Consider the following 19,683-nt stretch of genomic DNA (forward strand, 5'->3'; position numbering starts at 1 on the left):
ATATGGATAATATGGTTACAAATATAATTGAAATTTGCTAAGAGAGTAGAACTTAAAGGTTTTCACCAAGAAAAGAAAAAGGTAAGCGTGTGAGGAGATGTGCTTATTAATGTGTTAAGTAACTGCATGGGACAAATCCTTTCATGATGTACATATATATCAGCTTGTCAATTTACACCTTAAATGTCTTATAAAATTTTATGTCAATTACGCCTCAGTAAAGCTGGAATTTAAAAAATAAAATAATAAAACACAGCATTTACAATCTTTTTTTTTTTTTTAAAGATTTTATTTTTTTATTTGAGAGAGGGGTGTGTGTGTGAGCACCAGCAGGGGGAGGGGGAGAAGCAGACTTCCCACTGAGTAGAGAGCCCTACATGGGATTCAGTCCAAGGACCCTGGCATCATGACCAGAGCTGAAGGCAGACACCACCCAAGCGCCTCAGCGCTTACAATCCATTAAATCCTCCTCAGTAGGAATCCAGTCCTATCTCAGAAACAGAAGTGCGAGCTTCCCAGGCTGCATTGCTCCCTCCTCCTCAGCCCCTCCCAAAAGCATTTATTGAAATTTGAGACTTTCCCCCAAGATTTCTAGGATCTTTACAGACCAAACTTTCTTTTTTTTTTTAGCTCAATAATGCTTCCGTTGATTTTTTCCAGTTTGGTGCTTGTTAGTGGTAAGAGGTAATAAAATATAGTACCACATTTTAACAAGATTTAACTTAAAGAAAATACGATGTATTCGTTTTCTTTGGCTGCGGTAACAAATTAGCATAAATTCGGTGGTTTAGAACATCACACATTGATTCTCTTGCAGTTCCAGGGCCCAGAAGTTCACCAAAATCAGTTTCTCTGGACTAAAGTGAAAATGTCGTGGGCCTGTGCTCTCTCTGGAGCTTCTAGGGGAGAAACGGTTTCCTGGCCCTTTCCACCATCTGGTGGCTGCTGGTATCTCTTGGTTCCCAGCCCCTTCCCCTCTCTGCAAAGCCGTCCTTTCAAGCATCGTCAAATCTCCCTCTGCTTCTGTCCTCCTCACGCCTCCTCCTTCCCCTTCTGTCTCCTCTGTTCAGTCTCCTCTGCTTCCTCTTAGAAGGACACTTGTGATTGCATTTAGGGCCACCTGATCCACATCACAAAATCCTTACTTTAATCCCATCTACAAAAACTCCTTTTCTTTGTAAGATAATATTCAATAGATTCTTCCTGGGTATATCTGGGATCATTATTCAGCCCAGCACTGAAAGGGCACTCTTATGTTTAAACTAAAAAGTTCGAAAAATATTTTGTCAAATAATAATAGTAATAGTAATGATAATACGCAGCATTCTATGGGCTGGACACTGTTTTAAGCATTTGGGGCGCGAATGTGTGTGTGTGTGTGTAATCACGTGTTTCTCGCTTTGGGGATTTTTGACTCGGGTCTGCTCAGGAAATGCAAGAGACACTTTTGACTGCCTACATCCCCTGCTTCAATTTTGTACTGGTAAAATAGTTACTTCAGTAATAGGAATGAAAATGTATTATTAAAGAAATTTACAGGGAAAATGGAGGTGGAAGGATTGTTGACTCACTTAGGTGGAGGGATTGTTGACTCATTTATGTTTCCATTAGGAGTACAGTCATTTAAACTTGAAACATACTATCTATCTACCATAAAGTATAATTACTGGAAAGTTATAAGCCTCCAGAATGTTGATGCAACAGCTTGACAATACACGTTAATTACAGAAGCAACCATAAACTATGTGGATAGCAAGGAAGGGAAACTAATGGGAATTTGTGGCTAAAGGAACAAAAAGAGCCACAATAGAAAATTTAACCATCTCAGAATAACACTGATGACAGGATGTGCTTCTGGAGAACAGCAGGAATCCCATCGCACACCTATGGGTGTGCACGGGCAGTAGGGACTTTGATTGAATAACAAGCACTGCCTAGCAACTAGTCTACGGGGACGCCTGGGTGGCTCAGTTGTTAATCATTTACCTTTGTTCAGGTCCTGATTCCAGGGTCCTGGGATTGAGCCCTGCATCAGACTCTCTGCTCAGCGGGAAGCGGTCTACTGCCTCTCCCTCTCCCACTCTCCCTGATCATGCTTGTGCTGCCTCTCTCGCTGTCTCTCTCTGTCAAATAAATAAATAAAGTAAAAACAACAACAACAACAACAAAAACTAGTCTACTGAATTACAGTCTTTAGTAAGTGATAGAATATGATAATTTCCACTACAAATACTGACTTTTATTAATTCTCAGAGGTTTACTGCAATTAGCTGGTCTTGGTAATAATGATGATGACGTACACCTTTGAGCCTTTACTCTGTGAAAAGGACTGAGCTAAATACTTCAGTGCGTTGGTGTGCCTGGGTGGCTCAGTGGGTTAAGCCTCTGCCTTTGGCTCAGGTCATGATCTTGAGGTCCTGGGATTGAGCCTTGCCTCTGGCTCTCTGCTCAGCGGGGAGTCTGCTTTCCCTCTCTCTCTCTGCCTGCCTCTCTGACTACTTGTGATCTCTGTCAAATAAATACATAAAATCTTTAAAAAAATAAATACTTTAGTGCATTAATTTCTTTAAAATCTTTTTTTTTTGATTTTATGTATTTATTTGATAGAGAGAAATCACAAGTAGATGGAGAGGCAGGCAGAGAGAGAGAGGGAAGCAGGCTCCCCGCTGAGCAGAGCGCCCGATGCGGGACTTGATCCCAGGACTCCGAGATCATGACCTGAGCCGAAGGCAGCGGCTTAACCCACTGAGCCACCCAGGCGCCCCAGTGCATTAATTTCTTAATCTCATATGAATAGGAAGTATAAATTTGAGGCACAGTGAAATCAAGTACCTTGTTCCATCACACAGCTAAAAAGCAGTGGAACTGGGGGAAGATCTGAGGCAGCCTTTAAGAATAAAAATCAAAGGCTATGAAATAGTTGGGGCCAATCTTTGAGAATCATTGTTTTAGACATTAAGACCACTGCTTCTTCCAGAGTTAATATATATAACTATAAGCCCTTTTATAACCTCTACTCAAGTCAGCCTTAGGATTGGATTATAGTTACCATTTCTCTACAGATTTCCTCCATGAAATTGTCAGCACCTAGAGATCAGAGAAGTCATCTTGCTCTTTTGTTTTCTATGGCCCTAGAGAAACGTCTAGCACATCTTTATGTCTCAAGGTCTATTAGCACTCTTCCTTTAACTCTTTCATGTGGTAGAGCTGCCCACTATATTTTACTTCTCTGCTGATCTCCACAAATTAGTTTAGTAGATATGTATCCAACACTAGGCTTAGTCATGGGATAATGTGGTGATAAACTTGTGTGTGATGCTCCCTTCCAGGAGTTTACATCCATTGAGGGAGAGAGGCGTTGAAGGAGACATTAATAGAATAACAAAAAGAGATGACATTCGACCATGTTCTAAAGGTTCTACTTCTACGGGAACGCCAGGGAAGGATTTGTGGGCAAGTGTTTAAGGTAGGCGAGTGTTTAAGGTTGAGAGCTGAAAGCTGAGGGGTGGTAAGTCAGGTCAGAATGGGAGGGAGAGATGGGGAGGACAGAGAGAGTGTCCTAGGTGGAGGAACGGTGTGTTGAAAGGTGCAGAAATAAGAAGCATGAAGCCCTTGAGGGCCTAAAACAACTCTGCCAAGTTCTTGAGCCTATAGGACAAGAGGCCAAAAGACCACCAAGAGGTGTGGGCTGGCTCTGAGAGGGCCATGTTATGGATTTTATCCCAAGGTCCTGGGAAAATAGTGAAGGGTTTTAAACAAGGTTTGTGTCTTTCTAGGATTTATATCCAGAATGATCTCATTTGTTGTGGCTCAGAAAAAGACTTGTAAGAAATAAAACAGAAGGCAGGGAGACCTGTCAGAGGTTATTTCAGGGGTCACAGAGGATGACAATGGTGGGGATGGAAAGAAGCTTCAGAAACAAATGTCTGGCCAACTGATTAGGTCAACCACGTTCCTAATTAAAGTATTAGAAAAGAAAAACTTTCTCCAACTGCATCACTAATCTCATCCTCTGTGATCTTTGGGAGGGAAGAGTATATGACTTAATATTGTAGCGATTTTTTTTTTGTTTTATTTTACTTATTAATTTGAAAGCAAGAGAGAGATAGCAAGCACAACTAGGGGGAGGGGCAGAGGGAGAGAGGCTCAAGCAGACCTGGTGCTGAGCATAGAGCCTGATGTGGGGCTTGACATGGGGCTTGATCTCACGACTCTTGAGATTATGACCTGAGCCAAAATCAAGAGTCAGATGCTTAACCCACAGAGCCAGTATTGGTTCCCCAGTATTGCTGTGATTCTGAACTCCATGCTAAAGGTCAAGAGAGTAGTGTCAGCTCCACAGTGAAGATGAATCAGGCCGTGGTGTTTAAGAGGTCCACCGTGGTGGGGAGTGGGGGACAACCAAAGGGCCAGTGGCTAAACACGGTAGTTTTCAGCCAGAGCTGTGCATCTGAACCATGTGTAGAGCCCAGGGCCCCATTCCAGGTCTACTGACTCACACCCTGCAGAAGTGCTTTCAATGCCCTTCAGTTAAGAACTTGGTGTCTAGGGCAGGAAGAACTGAGGGCCTGAATAGGGCTTTTCAGAAAAGAGTGATAGGGAAATTATCGAGGAGGTATAATTTCCAGGACTTGGCAACCAATCGGATGTGACACAAAGAGAAGAGAAAGAAGGTTTCATAGATAAAGGATTCTGCAATTGTCCTTTAGGGCCTTTCTGACCTGGGATTTTGTGAGAAGTGGATAAAGTCCCCCGTGTGGCCCAGGTTGGATTTCAGCGCCCCGTTGTCCCCTCTGCAGGGTGTTCCCCTCCTTGCATCAGCCCCATGCGGCAGCTCTGGTTTTCCCACCTGGAAACTGGAGACCTAGACTGCGTGGGAGGTGGGCAGGTGAACAGAGAGGGGGTAGGTTTGGTTCAAATCATGGTCTGTTTGGTATGTAGTCAGATATCCATCCATCTGCAGGATTAGAGCAGGTAAGTGGGCATGGGGTCGGCTGCTTTTTTAAGACCAAGGCTGGAGCTAAGAGCTCTTAGTATAGCAGCAAAGGCCAAAAGCAGGACATTGGCTGGTATTGCCAAAGGCATGGTTACATATAAAAAGCAGATTCTGGGCACCTGGGTGGTAAGTGTCTGCCTTCGGCTCAGGTCATAATCCTGGGGTCCTGGGATCCAGCCCCTCACTGAACTCCCTGCTCAGCGGGGAGCCTGCCTCTCCCTCACCCACTCCCCCTGCTTGTGTTCCCTCTCTCACTGTGTCTCTCCCTGTCAAATAAATAAATAAAATCTTTTTTAAAAAATAGAAATAAAAAAATAAAAAGCAGAGTTCCCTATTACTTCAGTGTAAGCCGTGGCAGTTAAGTTAAATTCAGTGGGAATAAACGACCACTTAGATAATAACCAATACTAGAACAGAATTCTCTCCCTAAAACTAAAAGGTTGTTTTCCTGAAACTTGGCTTACACAATAGCAAGAAATGCTATGTTTGGGTCATTTAATGCCTTAGGGAGAAAACAGGCCAGAGGAGCCAACCTTGTGCGAACTTGCAGATATTACCACACGTGTAAACTCAAACAGCGGAGTGCATAAGGACTAAATAGACCGCCAGAGACATTACACAGGGCCTAAGTCGAAAGGCTCTGGACAGGACAATTCATTGTCATGTACCAACTCCCTTGCGAGATGCTTTTCAGGATTTCTCCCCCATTTACCTGAGATGGTTAGAAATTCACTTTGCTCCCTTGCAGGTAATGTTTATTTGCATTTTAAGATATATTTCCTTTCTTTTTTTTTTTTTTCCCCCTATATCTGGTTTCCTGCTCAAGTGTCCAGTCCTTTCTGGTTTGGAATTGTTCTCTCCTGCTTCCTAGAATAACTCAGACCTTTGTGAAGAAACATTTGCAGAACTGAGTAGGTTATTTCTCACAGTCAAAACAGAGCACAGCTTTGCAGCCTGGGTCTGCCACTTCCTCTTACAGGTTTCAGTTCTCCTGTATGAGCACGGCTAGTATTAAAAATCAACACTCTTTGGACATTTCTGTGTACTTGGTCTGGGGGCCGGTGTTCTACCCTTACAATAACGCTGGGAAGGGGTGGGGTATGATTATCATTATTTTAAAAACGGGGAAACTAACCCAGAGCTTAAAAATTTGGGTCCGGGCGCCTGGGTGGCTCAGTGGGTTAAAGCCTCTGCCTTCAGCTCAGGTCATGATCTCAGGGTCCTGGGATCGAGCCCCGTATCCGGCTCTCTGCTCAGCAGGGAGCCTGCTTGCTCCTCTCTCTCTCTGCCTGTCTCTCTGTGTACTTGTAATCTCTGTCTGTTAAAAAAAAAAAAAAAATTTGGGTCAAGGTAATCTCACCAGTCAGTGTAGACAGAGATTTGAAATCAGGTTCAGCTGACTCTAAAGCCAGAAATGTTTTTTTAAAAATTATGATTATGGGCATATACTATCCATATATTAGAATGTGTTATATGTAACATAAATTTACCATGTTAAGCATTTTAAAGTACACAGGTTAGTGGCATTGGGGACATACACGCTGTCGTGGGACCATCCTCTTCCCATCCACCCCCAGAGCCTTTTCGTCTTCCCAAACTAGAACTCGCTACCCACCAAACAGTAATTCCCGGCGCACCTCCCACTCCTCCCTGGAAACCACCATTCTACTTTCTGTCTCTATGAATGTGATGACTGTAGTTACCTCACATATGTAGGGTCGTGCAGTATCTGTGCTTTTGTACCTGGCTGATCTCACTCCGCGTCTCAAGCATTACCTAGGTCGTAGCATGCGCCAGGACTCGCTGCCCTTTAATGGCTGAATGATAGCGTGTTTTACCACATTTGGGGATGGGCGTTTGGGTCGTTTAGGCCTTCTCACATTGTAAATAATGTCACTGTGAACGCTGTCCCTGCTTTCAGGGTCCTTAATCGCACACTCTGCTCCACGGAGCAGCAAGACCACAGCTCAGAGACCAGGGCTGATGCGCGCGCAGTTTCCTTACAGAATCCAGAGCCACAGGTCTTCCACGCGACAGAGAGGAAAGGAGAGAGTCCAGGAGCTTTGTTTCCCTCCAGACAAATTCCCCGCCGAAGAACAGGGGCCGCTATTATCCACCTGGTCGTACCCAGAGTCAGTCACGAAACACAAGTCACAGTTCTTCTTTTCACAGTAAAAACCAAAACAAACCACCCTCCCGTTCTCACCAGTATGAAAAATGCCTTTTTTTTTTCTTCTTAAAGAAAAACGCTGCTCTTTGCTGTAATTTATAGGACCGTGTCATTTCAACCACCCTCCTGCCCTCTGGCCCCCACCTGCCTGGTTCTCTCCCCGTCTATCTGTGGGCTTTCTGGCTCAGGCTGATATTTGCACAGATCTGTTTCGCTGGGAAGACACATTTCTCACTCTCCTTTGGTCATTTTCTATCTTGATGGAGCAGGAATGGCTTTATTTCTTGGTAATTAATGAGCCAACTGTGAAAACGAAACTGTTTCTCTTTGGTTCTCCTTGGTAATCTCTCAGTGCCAACCTCTTCGGCATCCCCTGTCTGTTCTCTCCCTCTCTCCCAATTCCCCCGCACCTCCTTCCTGATGCGGCTGGTTCAGGACGGTCCCCGGGAGAGGCTGGATGGGAATCACCAGTGTGTCAGGGATTCGGGAGCCCCCAGGTTCCAGGGGAGAGACCCGGCCGCACTTCACTCCTGCTGCAGGTCCCAAAGCTGCCTTCAGCTCCTTCCGGCTCTGCTGCTTTCCCCACCTCGCTGCCCTCTGCCCAGCACTCAGCTCCACGCTTCTCCAGTGCTCTGTCATAGGAATGGCGAAAATCCACAGGGATGTGCTCTTAGATTCTTATGATTGGGGGAGAGGGATACAGAGCTAAATGGGAGGCCTAGATGTTTCTAGCTCCTCTCTGCCCGCAAGGAGGAAGCTAGCTGTCCCTTATTCAGAATGACAGGGCCAAGAAAAGTGGTGTCTAAGATCGCAAACCAAGGTGAGAAAGAACCAGGGTATGAAGTTAGTAGACTAACCAAAAAGAATAGGAGGCAGGCTTTAGATCGGGGGTTGGGAATGTGAAGCCAGGGGAGAGAAGAATCCTTTAGGGATTTAGGGAAGGTTACACGATAAAGGGAACTTGAGCTGTGGTCCTTCCTTGTGAGGCCCAAGCTGTGGGCTAAGGGTCCAACACAGAGTCCATAATATTCCTCCTAGTGTTCTGAAGAGCAGGTAGGAGAAATGACAGTGATATACCTGAAGGTCTCCCCTGGGGTAGTTTCCATCTGCTTTTTCAGGGCTAAACTGGCCGTGAAGAGAAAAACGATCAAAGAAATCTTAGAAGGGTGGGTTATTTTTATTCAGTCACTTTTTTTTTTTTTAAAGAGGAAGGAAGTCTGAGTGGGATAAGAGGGACAGAGGGAAAGAGAGAGAGAGAAAATCTTTTTTTTTTTCTTTTTAAAGATTTTATTTATTTATTTGACAGACAGAGATCACAAGTAGACGGAGAGGCAGGCAGAGAGAGAGAGAGGGAACCAGGCTCCCTGCTGAGCAGAGAGTCCGATGCGGGACTCGATCCCGGGACCCTGAGATCATGACCCGAGTCCAAGGCAGCGGCTTAACCCACTGAGCCACCCAGGTGCCCGGAGAGAGAAAATCTTAAACAGACTCTGTGCTGAGTGTGGAGCCCAATGTGGGGCTTGATCTCACAACCCTGAGATCATGACCTAAGCTGAAATCAAGAGTCAGATGCTTAACCAACGTAGCCACCCAGGCTCCTGACTTTTTTTTTTCACATTTATTTAAGTAATCTTTACACCCAATGTGGGGCTCAAACTCACAACCCCGAGACTCAGCATCACATGCTCTTTGAGCCAGCCAGGTACCCCTGGTCACTTTTTGGTCTTTTTTTAAATAAGGAATTTTTTTTTTTTTTAAGATTTTATTTATTTGACAGAGTGAGGGAGGGAACACAAGCAGGGGGAGTGGGAGAGGAAGAAGCAGGCTTTCCCTTGAGCAAGGAGCCTGATTCGGTGCCCGATCCCAGGTCCCTGGGATCATGACCTGAGCCGAAGGCAGATGCCTAAAGGCTGAGCCACCCAGGCACCCCTCACCTTTTGTTCTTAAGGAGAATTTCTACCATAGTCGAACTCCATGTATTTATGCACTAAGCAATCCACCTTTTGGTGTTAGGATCAATGTTCCTCTGAATTTTTTAGGCTGCTGGTGGAAAACCTTGTTAGGGGCTTCACCGGACAGGAAATTGGAATTCAAGGGAATAGATATTGATTTTGAAATGGAATACAGTTTAAAGGGGCTTCCCGGAGGCTTTGGATCCCTGGCAGTTAGGCATTTAAAAGCTCTTGCCATCAGCCCAGCCCCTCCCTCCCCAACCAAGTGAAGTTTCTCTGGCTCTTCTCCACAGCTGTGTTCCAGACATAGCTCAGGGTCCACTTTTCCAAGAAAGCAGCCCCAGGGACTTCTCCCCTCCTTCCGCCACACTGTGGCATGACCCGTGCTCCCACATGAACACTCTCAGGCCTTAGACCCAGGAGACACGACGCCCTCAGAGAGATCCTTTTGCTTTCTGTACTCTGGGTGGTAGGTGTTGTCCCTCGCGAAGAAGGTTCACTTGAGGGAAGCAGAGTCCTTGTGTTATGTTCTCCATAGGTAGGTCCAGCCCAGCGCTTGGCCCCAAACTGGTCCTTAGAAATGATCTGTTGACTCGAGCCTCAGGAAATTGGCGATGGAGGGCCTTTCTTCAATTGTTACACCTCAGCGCCACGGTTTTGCAGAACCACTGAGAGGAATGGGAATCCCAGGTTTCCTCTTCCATGCTCTCGGTTAGCTCCTAAAGTGGTGACAGAGGGGGAAGGGTGGGTGTATTCGATTTCTACAGAGAAACAGAGCCAACCGAAAGAGCAACAGTGAGAGGAGGGGGTCGATTTTAAAGGATAGGTTCAGGTAATTGCCAGGGCTTCGGTAGGCCAGCAGGTTGGAGACTCAAGGAGGCATAGCAATCTCAGTCCAAAGGTAGTCAGGAAGCAGAATTCCTCCTTACTTGGGGGAGGTCAGTCTTTGTCCTCTTAAGGCCTTCAACTGATCTGATAAGGCCCACCCACATAATACATGGTAATCCACTTTACCCAAAATCTATGAATTTAAATTTTAATCTCATCACAAAACACCCCGCAGAAGGATCGGGAGTGTTTTACCAAATAGGGGACTTGCCCCGTCTGCTGGATGGACTAGCAACTTGAGGCTTTAGTGGACCAGCCTCAGAGCGGTATTTCCTAGTGAGACTAGAAAACAAGCAATTCTCTCAATGGGAAAAGGTCAAAAGGGAGAAGCCCCATGCAGATCCAGGCTGAGGATTTGCACAGGAAAGGGAACAGATGGGAAAACCTCCTGGTGGCAACAGAAGGCGCCTCTCTCTGGGAGGCCAGACACAGCTGTTGAGGGCTCCTGAGAGACCCTGGTGTACCCCCAGACCCAGCTGGGGGTATCCTCTGTCGACCTGGTTCTGACCCCCACTCCCCTCCCAGGACCCATTCACTCTGGGGATCCAACTTGAGCCACAGGCTTGGACATAGAGTGTCCCATACCTTGGAGAACCCCAGCTTTCCTCCTGTGCCTTGAGCAGATCCTTCTCTCTTTCTCCTCCGGGGAACACTTGTACCTTTCTCCCAGGTGCTGCTCAACCGCCACGTCTGGCCTGAGGTTGGTGCTGACGTCTATGAGCATTTCTCCTCTTCTGTGACGCTGCCTCTGACGCTGTGCGGCACGTCACCAGGCTCTACGTACGGTCTATGGGACTGTTGGAGCCAAATACTGCACACCGGGGGCTTACACTGCACACACAGCCTTTCTCACAATTCTGAGGGCTCGGAGCCCAAGGTCAAGTGTTGTCAGGGAAGGTTTCTTCTGCGACTTCTCTCCTTGGCTGCTAAGCGGCCATCTTCTCCCTGTGTCTTCATTCATATTGTCTTCACTCTGTATGTGTTTGTGTCCAAATTTCCTCTTCTTTTTTTTAATAGCTTTTAGAAAATATTTTATTTATTTATTTGAGAGAGAGAGAGAGCATAAGCGGGGAGTAAGGGGCGGAAGGAGAGGAAGAAGCAGACTGCCCCCTGAGCAGGGCACCTGTTACGGGACTGGATCCAAGGACCCTGGGATCATGATTTGAGCTGGCAGACGCTTAACCAACTGAGCCTCCCCAGGTGTCCTAAGTTTCCTCTTCTTATAAGGACATTAGTCATATTAGATTAGGGTCCACCCTCAGGATCTCCTCTTAATTTAATCATCTCTGTGATTACACATCTCCTAAGTCACTTACCTCCCAAACAAAGTCTCACATTTGAACGGCTGGAGCTTAGGACTTCAACATATGAATTTGAGGGGGCACACGATTCAGCCCATGATAGTGTCCTTGGGCAAATGGCATAAGAGTCGAGTTTTTTCACTTGCACAAGGGGGGGTTATAGGAATGGCTGTCCCACATCGCTTTTGTAAAGCTGAAATGAGTTGATGTAAGTAAAGGAATTAGCAGAGATCCTGACAAGTGATCATTATTCAATACACAACAGTTGCTTTACTAATACTACTTAACAATTTGTACTATTTATTAAATGTCTTTTTTTTTAATTTTATTTATTTATTTGACAGACAGAAATCACAAGTAGGCAGAGAGGCAGGCAGAGAGAGAGAGAGAGGTGGCGGGGGCGGGGGAAGAAGTCTCCCTGCTGAGCAGAGAGCCTGATGCCCAGCTCGATCCCAGGACCCTAGGATCATGCCCTGAGCCGAAGGTAGAGGCTTTAATCCACTGAGCCACCCAGGTGCCCCTATTTATTAAATGTCTTATTTAGTAATTTTAAAATATTTTTTAAGGCACCTGTCTGGCTCAGTCAGTAGAGTGTGTAGCTCTCGATCTCAGGGTTGTGAGTTTGAGCCCCATGTTGGGTGTAGAGATTACTTAAAAATAAAACCCTTCAACAATATATATTTTTAAAAGTTTAACACCTGGGTGCCCGGGTGGCTCTGTGGGTTAACCCTCTGCCTTCGGCTCAGGTCATGATCTCAGGGTCCTGGGATCGAATCCCAAATTGGGCTCTCTGCTCGGCAGGGAGCCTGCTTCCCCCTCTCTCTCTGCCTGCCTCTCTGCCTACTTGTGATCTTTCTCTGTCAAATAAATAAATAAATTCTTTTAAAAAATTAAGAAAAAAAGTTTAACACTTAGTGGATGCCTGCGTGGCTCAGTAGGTTAAGCTACTGCCTTCAGCTCACGTCATGATCCTAGGGTTGTGGGATTGAATCCCACACTGGGCTCCTTGTCAGCAGGGAGCCTGCTTCTCTCTCTGCCTCTGCCTGCCACTCTGCCTGCTTGTGCATGCACGCTCTCTCTCTCTCTGACAAATAAATAAATAAAATCTTAAAAAAAAAAAAGGTTTAACACTTAGAGTTGTTCTTATTACTATAGGAATTAATAATGACAACACCGAGTTAAAATTGTGGGCTTTGAAGTTATGCAGAAATGGATTCCCGGAACCAGTAGCTACTTGATCAGAGGCAAGGTACTCAATCTGCTTCTCTGTGTCTCTCTCTCTCTCTTTTTTTTTTAAGTAGGCGCCAGGCCTAGCATGGAGCCCAGTGGGGGGCTCAATAGCTGAACACTTAACCAGCTGAGCGAGCCAGGCGCCCCTGTGTCTCAGTGTTTTGGTCTGTGGAGTGGGGATATGAAATTACTACGTCACAGAACAATGTAAAGACCTGCTGAGCTGATGTGTAAGAAACACATGTTAACCATTTAGTAAATGGTAGCACCTACAGTTCTATTAAAAACTAAGCCAGAGTTTGGCTATTGTGGACATTGCTGCTATAAACATTCGGGTGCACGTGCTCCTTCGGATCACTACGTTTGTATCTTTAGGGTAAATACCCAGTAGTGCATTTGCTGGGTCATAGGGCAGTTCTATTTTCAACATTTTGAGGAAGCTCCATGCTGTTTTCCAGAGTGGTTGCACCAGCTTGCATTCCCACCAACAGTGTAGGAGGATTCCCCTTTCTCCGCATCCTTGCCAGCATCTGTCATTTCCTGACTTGTTGATTTTAGCCATTCTGACTGGTGTGAGGTGATATCTCATTGTGGTTTTGATTTGTATTTCCCTGATGCTGAGTGATATGGAGCACTTTTTCATGTGTCTGTTGGCCATCTGGATGTCTTCTTTGCAGAAATGTCTGTTCATGTCCTCTGCCCATTTCTTGATTGGATTATTTGTTCTTTGGGTGTTGAGTTTGCTAAGTTCTTTATAGATTTTGGACACTAGTCCTTTATCTGATATGTCGTTTGCAAATATCTTCTCCCATCTGTCAGTTGTCTTTTGATTTTGTTAACTGTTTCCTTTGCTGTGCAAAAGTTTTTGATCTATGGAAAGAACCTAGATGTCCATCAACAGATGAATGGATAAAGAAGATGTGGTATATATACACAATGGAATACTATGCAGCCATCAAAAGAAATGAAATCTTGCCATTTGCGACAACATGGATAGAACTAGAGCATATCATGCTTAGCGAAATAAGTCAAGCGGAGAAAGACAACTATCATATGATCTCCCTGATATGAGAAAGTGGTGATGCAACATGGGGGCTTAAGTGGGTAGGAGAAGAATAAATGAAACAAGATGGGATTGGGAGGGAGACAAACCATAAGTGACTCTTAATCTCACAAAACAAACTGAGGGTTGCTGGGGGGAGGGGGGTTGAGAGAAGGGGGGTGGGGTTATGGACATTGGGGAGGGTATGTGTTATGGTGAGTGCTGTGAAGTGTGTAAACCTGGGGATTCACAGACCTGTACCCCTGGGGATAAAAATATATGTTTATAAAAAATAAAAAATTAAAAAAAAAATACTAAGCCAGATACTGAAAACACAGTGCTGAAAGAAGGTAACAGTGAGTCAGCCAGACTGAGAAGGATGGCAGCCCTCTGCATTGCAAGGTCGGCGGCATGCTAGGTCCCTTCCCCTTTGTCCTCTGCTGTCCCAAGGTGACGTTCTCATCTGCACAAAGTGGGGTTTGCCGCAGGGTCCCGTTACAGCCAGTGGGTGGGAGAAAGAGAAAATCTGGCATAAGCGATTTTCCTTTAAGCAAGGGACACACATACACTTTTTCTCATCTGTACTAAGAACTTGGTCACATGGCCATCGCTAACTCTCAGGGAAGCTGAGAGATACAGTCTCTAGCTTGGCAGCCTGTGCTGAGCCAGAATTAGTTTGTTATCATGGAAGGAGGAAAGAATGGGTTTGGCTGGGGGAGGGAGGCGGGCGAAGGAAGGAGTCTGCAAGAGAAGCTTCTGTATTATTACTGTGCGGCTTAAAAACAACTGGCATGCCTTTACTATCTTCCCACTGTAATTACACATTATTGTCCTGGAAGGCCGGGATGTCGCCTGCTGCTTCAGTTCCTCTCAATACATCTCCAGAGCCAAGCCACAGACACAACTGCGCCAGTCATTCGAACAAAAACTTGGATTTGGTTGTATGTGTCAAACAACGCAGGATTAATGGTTATACCAAGAAATCAAGTATCCTTTCATTTTTGAAAATGATATCCTCAAATTACGTTGTCTAGAAAATAAGTAACATTTTTTTCTAGTTTATTTCCATTACAAACTCTAGAGGTATTCCCGAGAGAAGAAACCAATCTGATTAGCAAAGGAAACGGAGGGCCCATGCAGGGCTTTGCAAAAGGCTGTGATGTGAAAATAATGAATTCCTTGATTGAGAACAAGTAAGAATTTAAAAAACCGATATTTGATATAAAATGTTTTTAAAGGGGTGCCTGGGTGGCTCAGTGCGTTAAGCCTCTGCTCTCGGCTCAGGTCTTGATCTGAGGGTCCTGGGATCGAGCCCCACATCGGGCTCTCTGCAGGGAGCCTGCTTCCCTTCCTCTCTCTCTGCCTGCCTCTCTGCCTACTTGTGATCTCTCTCTCTGTGTCAAGTAAATAAATTTTTAAAAATCTTTAAAAAAAAGTTTTAAAAATAGTTCAGTGGTAACATATAGCAAGTGTTCTCCCCTGTCCCTAGCATAGTGTTGGTGTTTCCCCTTACATTTATGAGTCATTGTTTCTACCTATGTCTCTGACCACAGGTTGCCAGTTTCTTTTTTTTTTTTTTTTAAGATTTTATTTATTTATTTGACAGACAGAGATCACAAGCAGGCAGAGAAAAAGGAGGAAGCAGGCTCCCCACTGAGCAGAGAGCCCAATGTGGGGCTCGATCCTAGGACCCTGGATCATGACCTGAGCCAAAGGCAGAGGCTTTAACCCACTGAGCCACGAAGGCGCCCCTGCCAGTTTCTCGAGCTCTTATTTTTCTGTCTGCCCCCACCAACATGATTCATAGTCACCAAGATTTTGCCATTCATCCTCTCCTTTTCTTTTCTTTTTTAAAAGATTTTATTTATTTACTGGAGAGAGGGTAAGAGTGACAGAGCACAGAGGAAGAAGCAGAAGCAGGCTCCTGCTGAGCAGAAAGCCCGACATGGGGCTCAAACCCAGGACCCTGACATCATGATCTGAGCGGAAGGCAGTTGCTTAACCCACTGAGCCACCCATGTGCTCCATCCTCTCCTTTCCCTACTCTGCTCTTTCCAGGTGGTCCTATTCATTCTAATACATTCTGTATAGCCAGGCTCATGTTTGTTTGTTTGTTTGTTTGTTTTTAAGATTTTATTTATTTATTCGACAGAGAGAGAGAGATCACAAGTAGGCAGAGAGGCAGGCAGAGAGAGGGGGGAAGCAGGCTCCCCGCTGAACAGAGAGCCCGATGTGGGGCTCGATCCCAGCACCCTGAGATCATGACCTGACCCGAAGGCAGAGGCTTAATCCACTGAGCCACCCAGGAGACCCCAGACTCATGTTTTGTATTGAATTCCAGCTTACAATTCCCAAGGGCCGATCTGGCACGTGCCCCCAAATGTCCCACAGCTAGCCCCTGCACCTCCGCCTAAAGTTGACCTTGTCATTTGACCTGTCCGCCTGCTCCTTCTGTGTTATCCACAGCAGGTAGAAACATTACCATCCCCTCTAGACAGCAAGCTAGAAAGTCTGGACTTACCCTTCTTCATTTCTACCCTTTGCCCTTCTAGCTCCCCTCCCTAGAATCCAACGAGTCACCAATACCTGCCATGTCTAACTTCATGAGGACTTCCGAATCATTTCCCTCCTCTTCATCTGTTCTATCACTTCACTGCCATAGGCTTTTTTTTTTTTTTTAAATCATCTCAGGCAGTATCACGAGACTAGTTCTAGTCTTTACTCAGCTGCTCTCTGAAATATATATCTGAGCTTTTTACTTCCCATCAAACAATTGTTTATGGCTTTTAATGGCTCTTGGAGGACTGGGTAAATTCTCTGGCAAGAGATTCAGTAGTCATTGTACTGTGGCTCATCCCTTACCATCTTATCTCCTCTAGTGCTTAGTACGCAACCCACAGTCGGCCTGTTAGCCTCTCTGGCATCTCCCCAAAGTGCTTTAGAAAGTCCTATTTCTGTATTTTTGTTCATACTAGTTCCTCTACCTGGAACATATGAGAAAACCTGTAAGTGCCATGAGGGTGAGGAAAGAAGGGGGTCACTGCTGTCTAGTATCATTAACAAAACATTTCTTTGGAGGCATGGATGTGCAATGGAGAATAATGAGGCACGTAGTCTTGGATCTTCGTTGTAGGGAAGATACACAGATGACACAGCTCATCATGGGGAGTTTGCAAATAAGCGCTTTACTATTTTGAGCCATTTCACTTTGGGCAGACTTCTTTACCTTCGTAGAATCTCAGTTGTACCAACTAAACCGAGGAAAAAGAGAACATTATTCAGCTAATAATGTCCCCCTTGAAGAGATAAATGTCTCAGGCTTTCTGAAGGTTAATGCTAAATGGAAAACAGCACAAAACAAAACCAAAACCCTCATCCCTACCCCTGAGGAGCTTGACGCTAACCAAATCAGCACCAAGGCAGGCGGCAGTGGTGGTCGGTTTCCTGATGACTCTAAGAGGAGCACAGTGTCAGATAAGAAACTGGGAACCAAGTGAGTCCTTTGTGCTAATCCTTCTCCTTGATACTGTCCTATCTTCTTGACAGTGACCAGTTCTTCTGGAAGGTGGTAGAATAGAGTTTTCCTGGGCCTCGGATGGCTCCTACAGAGCCTCCCTGCTGGTGTTGAGCCCCATGGGGACAAGATGATGAAGCGCCTCACAAATGTGAATGAGGAATGAGGAAGGCAGCTTCTGTCACACACTGGTAGTATCCTTTAGATATCTGGGTATGACGGCATGACTATAGCACCAATGACATGTCTCCCTACATGGGAGCCTGCTTCTCCCTCTCCCTCTGCCCCTTCCCTGACTCATGCTCTCTCTCTCGAACAAATAAAATCTTAAAAAAAGAAGAATTTTCTCACATCATACAAAGCACTATTCTAATGTTAAGGAAATTTGTTTTGCTTGGACATTTTGGCTTACAGAATTTAACATTTTTGATTGGGGAAAGAGATGGAAATGGAATTCATTTTAGCTAAATGCATGTGAAGAACTGTTTTCAGGGGTGCCTGGGTGGCTCAGTGGGTTAAGCCTCTGCCTTCAGCTCAGGTCATGATCCCAGGGTCCTGGGATCGAGCCCCACATTGGGCTCTCTGCTCGGCAGGGAGCCTGCTTCCCCTTCTAGCTCTCTGCCTGCTTGTGATCTCTCTCTCTGTCTAATAAATAAAAAATAAAAAAATCTTAAAAAAAAAAAAAAAGAAGAACTGTTTTCAGAACATCACTGGACTATGACTCATGGATACAGTTTGGATTCCAGCACCAGGAGAAGAAAATTTGGTAGAAAATCCTACAAATAATGGAAATCTAACACCTCTTCTGGGATTGTGCTGGTTTTTGCCAGAACCCAAGCTAGCACTTCCTCTACTACTCACTGCTGCATCCGGTGACCCAGCCTCTGCCATCAGGCTGACACCAGAATGGACCAGATTCGGGGTGCTGGTGATGAGGGAGTGACTAAGTATTTACAATGATCATTTAGCAAAAGCTTTAGTGAAACTCAAAGGTTCATCAGAGTGAGCTGATTTTGGAGCAATAGCTGAAGCAAGGCCCTGAGGTAGCTGGTCAGAAGATGTGAGAAGGCAATCAGGATAGGACCAAGAATTTGAGAGGACAGAACTGGCTCTCCTTCAGTTTCTCCTGCTAATCCCATGGACTTGTGCCTCAGTCTTAGATGGGAGAGACAATGAGCAGAAGTGTAAAGGATGGTTTTTACACACGGGTCACTGCATGGCACTGGCAACCAAAGGCAAGTCTCGTCTGGAACATGGTGACAGAGGGTGGCACAGGAAGGACGTGCCCCACTTCATCACAGCTGTTCTGAAGTGGATCTCTGCGGGCTCAGTGTGATTTTGATGGCCAACCCAGGCGGTAGAGGAAAAGTATCCTCATTCGGCTTTGCCCGCAAAATTGTGGAAGAGAGCCAGAGCAGGGAAAAAAAAAAAAAAAGGAAATAACAAATGTCCAGGAGTGGCATAAAGTATTTGTCTGGGGGGGGTTCTCTCCCAGGCCGAGCATGGCTTTGAATGGGGGAGCAGAAGGCCTCACCCAAGGAGGTGAAAGTGAACCAGATAAATGTGTTCTAGCAAACCACCAAAATAACGTCTCCCAAATACTCATCAACTGGTGCCAAATCTCAAGTCGTGACATTCTAAAAAGACTGCTTGCTGTTCTTTTTCCAGTTTAATTTGGAGGCTTGGAGATTTCGTTGGACACAATCCTCCTAGATTTCAACAACGCTTCCGCAATGCTGCTGTAAATTTGTTCTTCCACAAAAAGATTGCAAAGACGTATCTTGTTTTTCTAATGGATTTCTTCTAAAGAAAGGTATTAAAAGATGAACTTCCTATCTTCAGGATTTCACTGTGTGTGTGTGTGTGTGTGTGTAATTTATTTTGTTCTTATTAGGAAAGATGTCTTCACCCCTTGAGAGCAGCTAGGTGCCTTTTGTGTATGCATCTGCTATCACCCGGACTTCTCAGGGATCACTGTCAGCAATTTCTAAGTATCCTTTCTTGCTATTACTAATAATTGCACATTTTTGTAATGTTCTAGAGCTCACAGAGCCACACTGACCTAACACCTGAATGCATTTTTTAATAAGAAAATATGGACCACATTTTATGGATGAGGAAACTAAGACTTGACTATCATCCTCAAAGACTAGCTGCTTATGGGACAGATGCTATCTAAATGAAGGTTTCCTGGTGTTCAACCTTTATTTTCTTATCTATTCAGAGGGATATTGTGCTAATGGTAAGCATTATTCAAAAATCATTTCTCAAATGTAATTTTATCCCGACTTTATCAACCAAGCTGTTAAGCTGGAAAAAAATAAGAGTTCCCTCCCTCTGATGTAATTGAGAAAACAGACCAAAATATAGCCGGCAGGAAGAAAGGATACGCTAAGAAAACTGAGGCTGTACTTTCGATGTCTGTTTCCCAGATGGAAATGATACTGTTGGGTGGTCCTTACTGCTCTTAGGGCATTGGTACCCCATAGTGAGGACACGGCTCAGGGCTGGCTCTCTCTTTCCGTGAACTAGCTGTCTTCTGCTGTGTCTGTCCTCAGCGAAAGCTGGGCATGGTGGAGGGAAGACTGGC

The sequence above is a fragment of the Mustela erminea genome, chromosome 2, assembly GCF_009829155.1.
Source record: "Mustela erminea isolate mMusErm1 chromosome 2, mMusErm1.Pri, whole genome shotgun sequence".
NCBI classification, from domain to species: domain Eukaryota; kingdom Metazoa; phylum Chordata; class Mammalia; order Carnivora; family Mustelidae; genus Mustela; species Mustela erminea.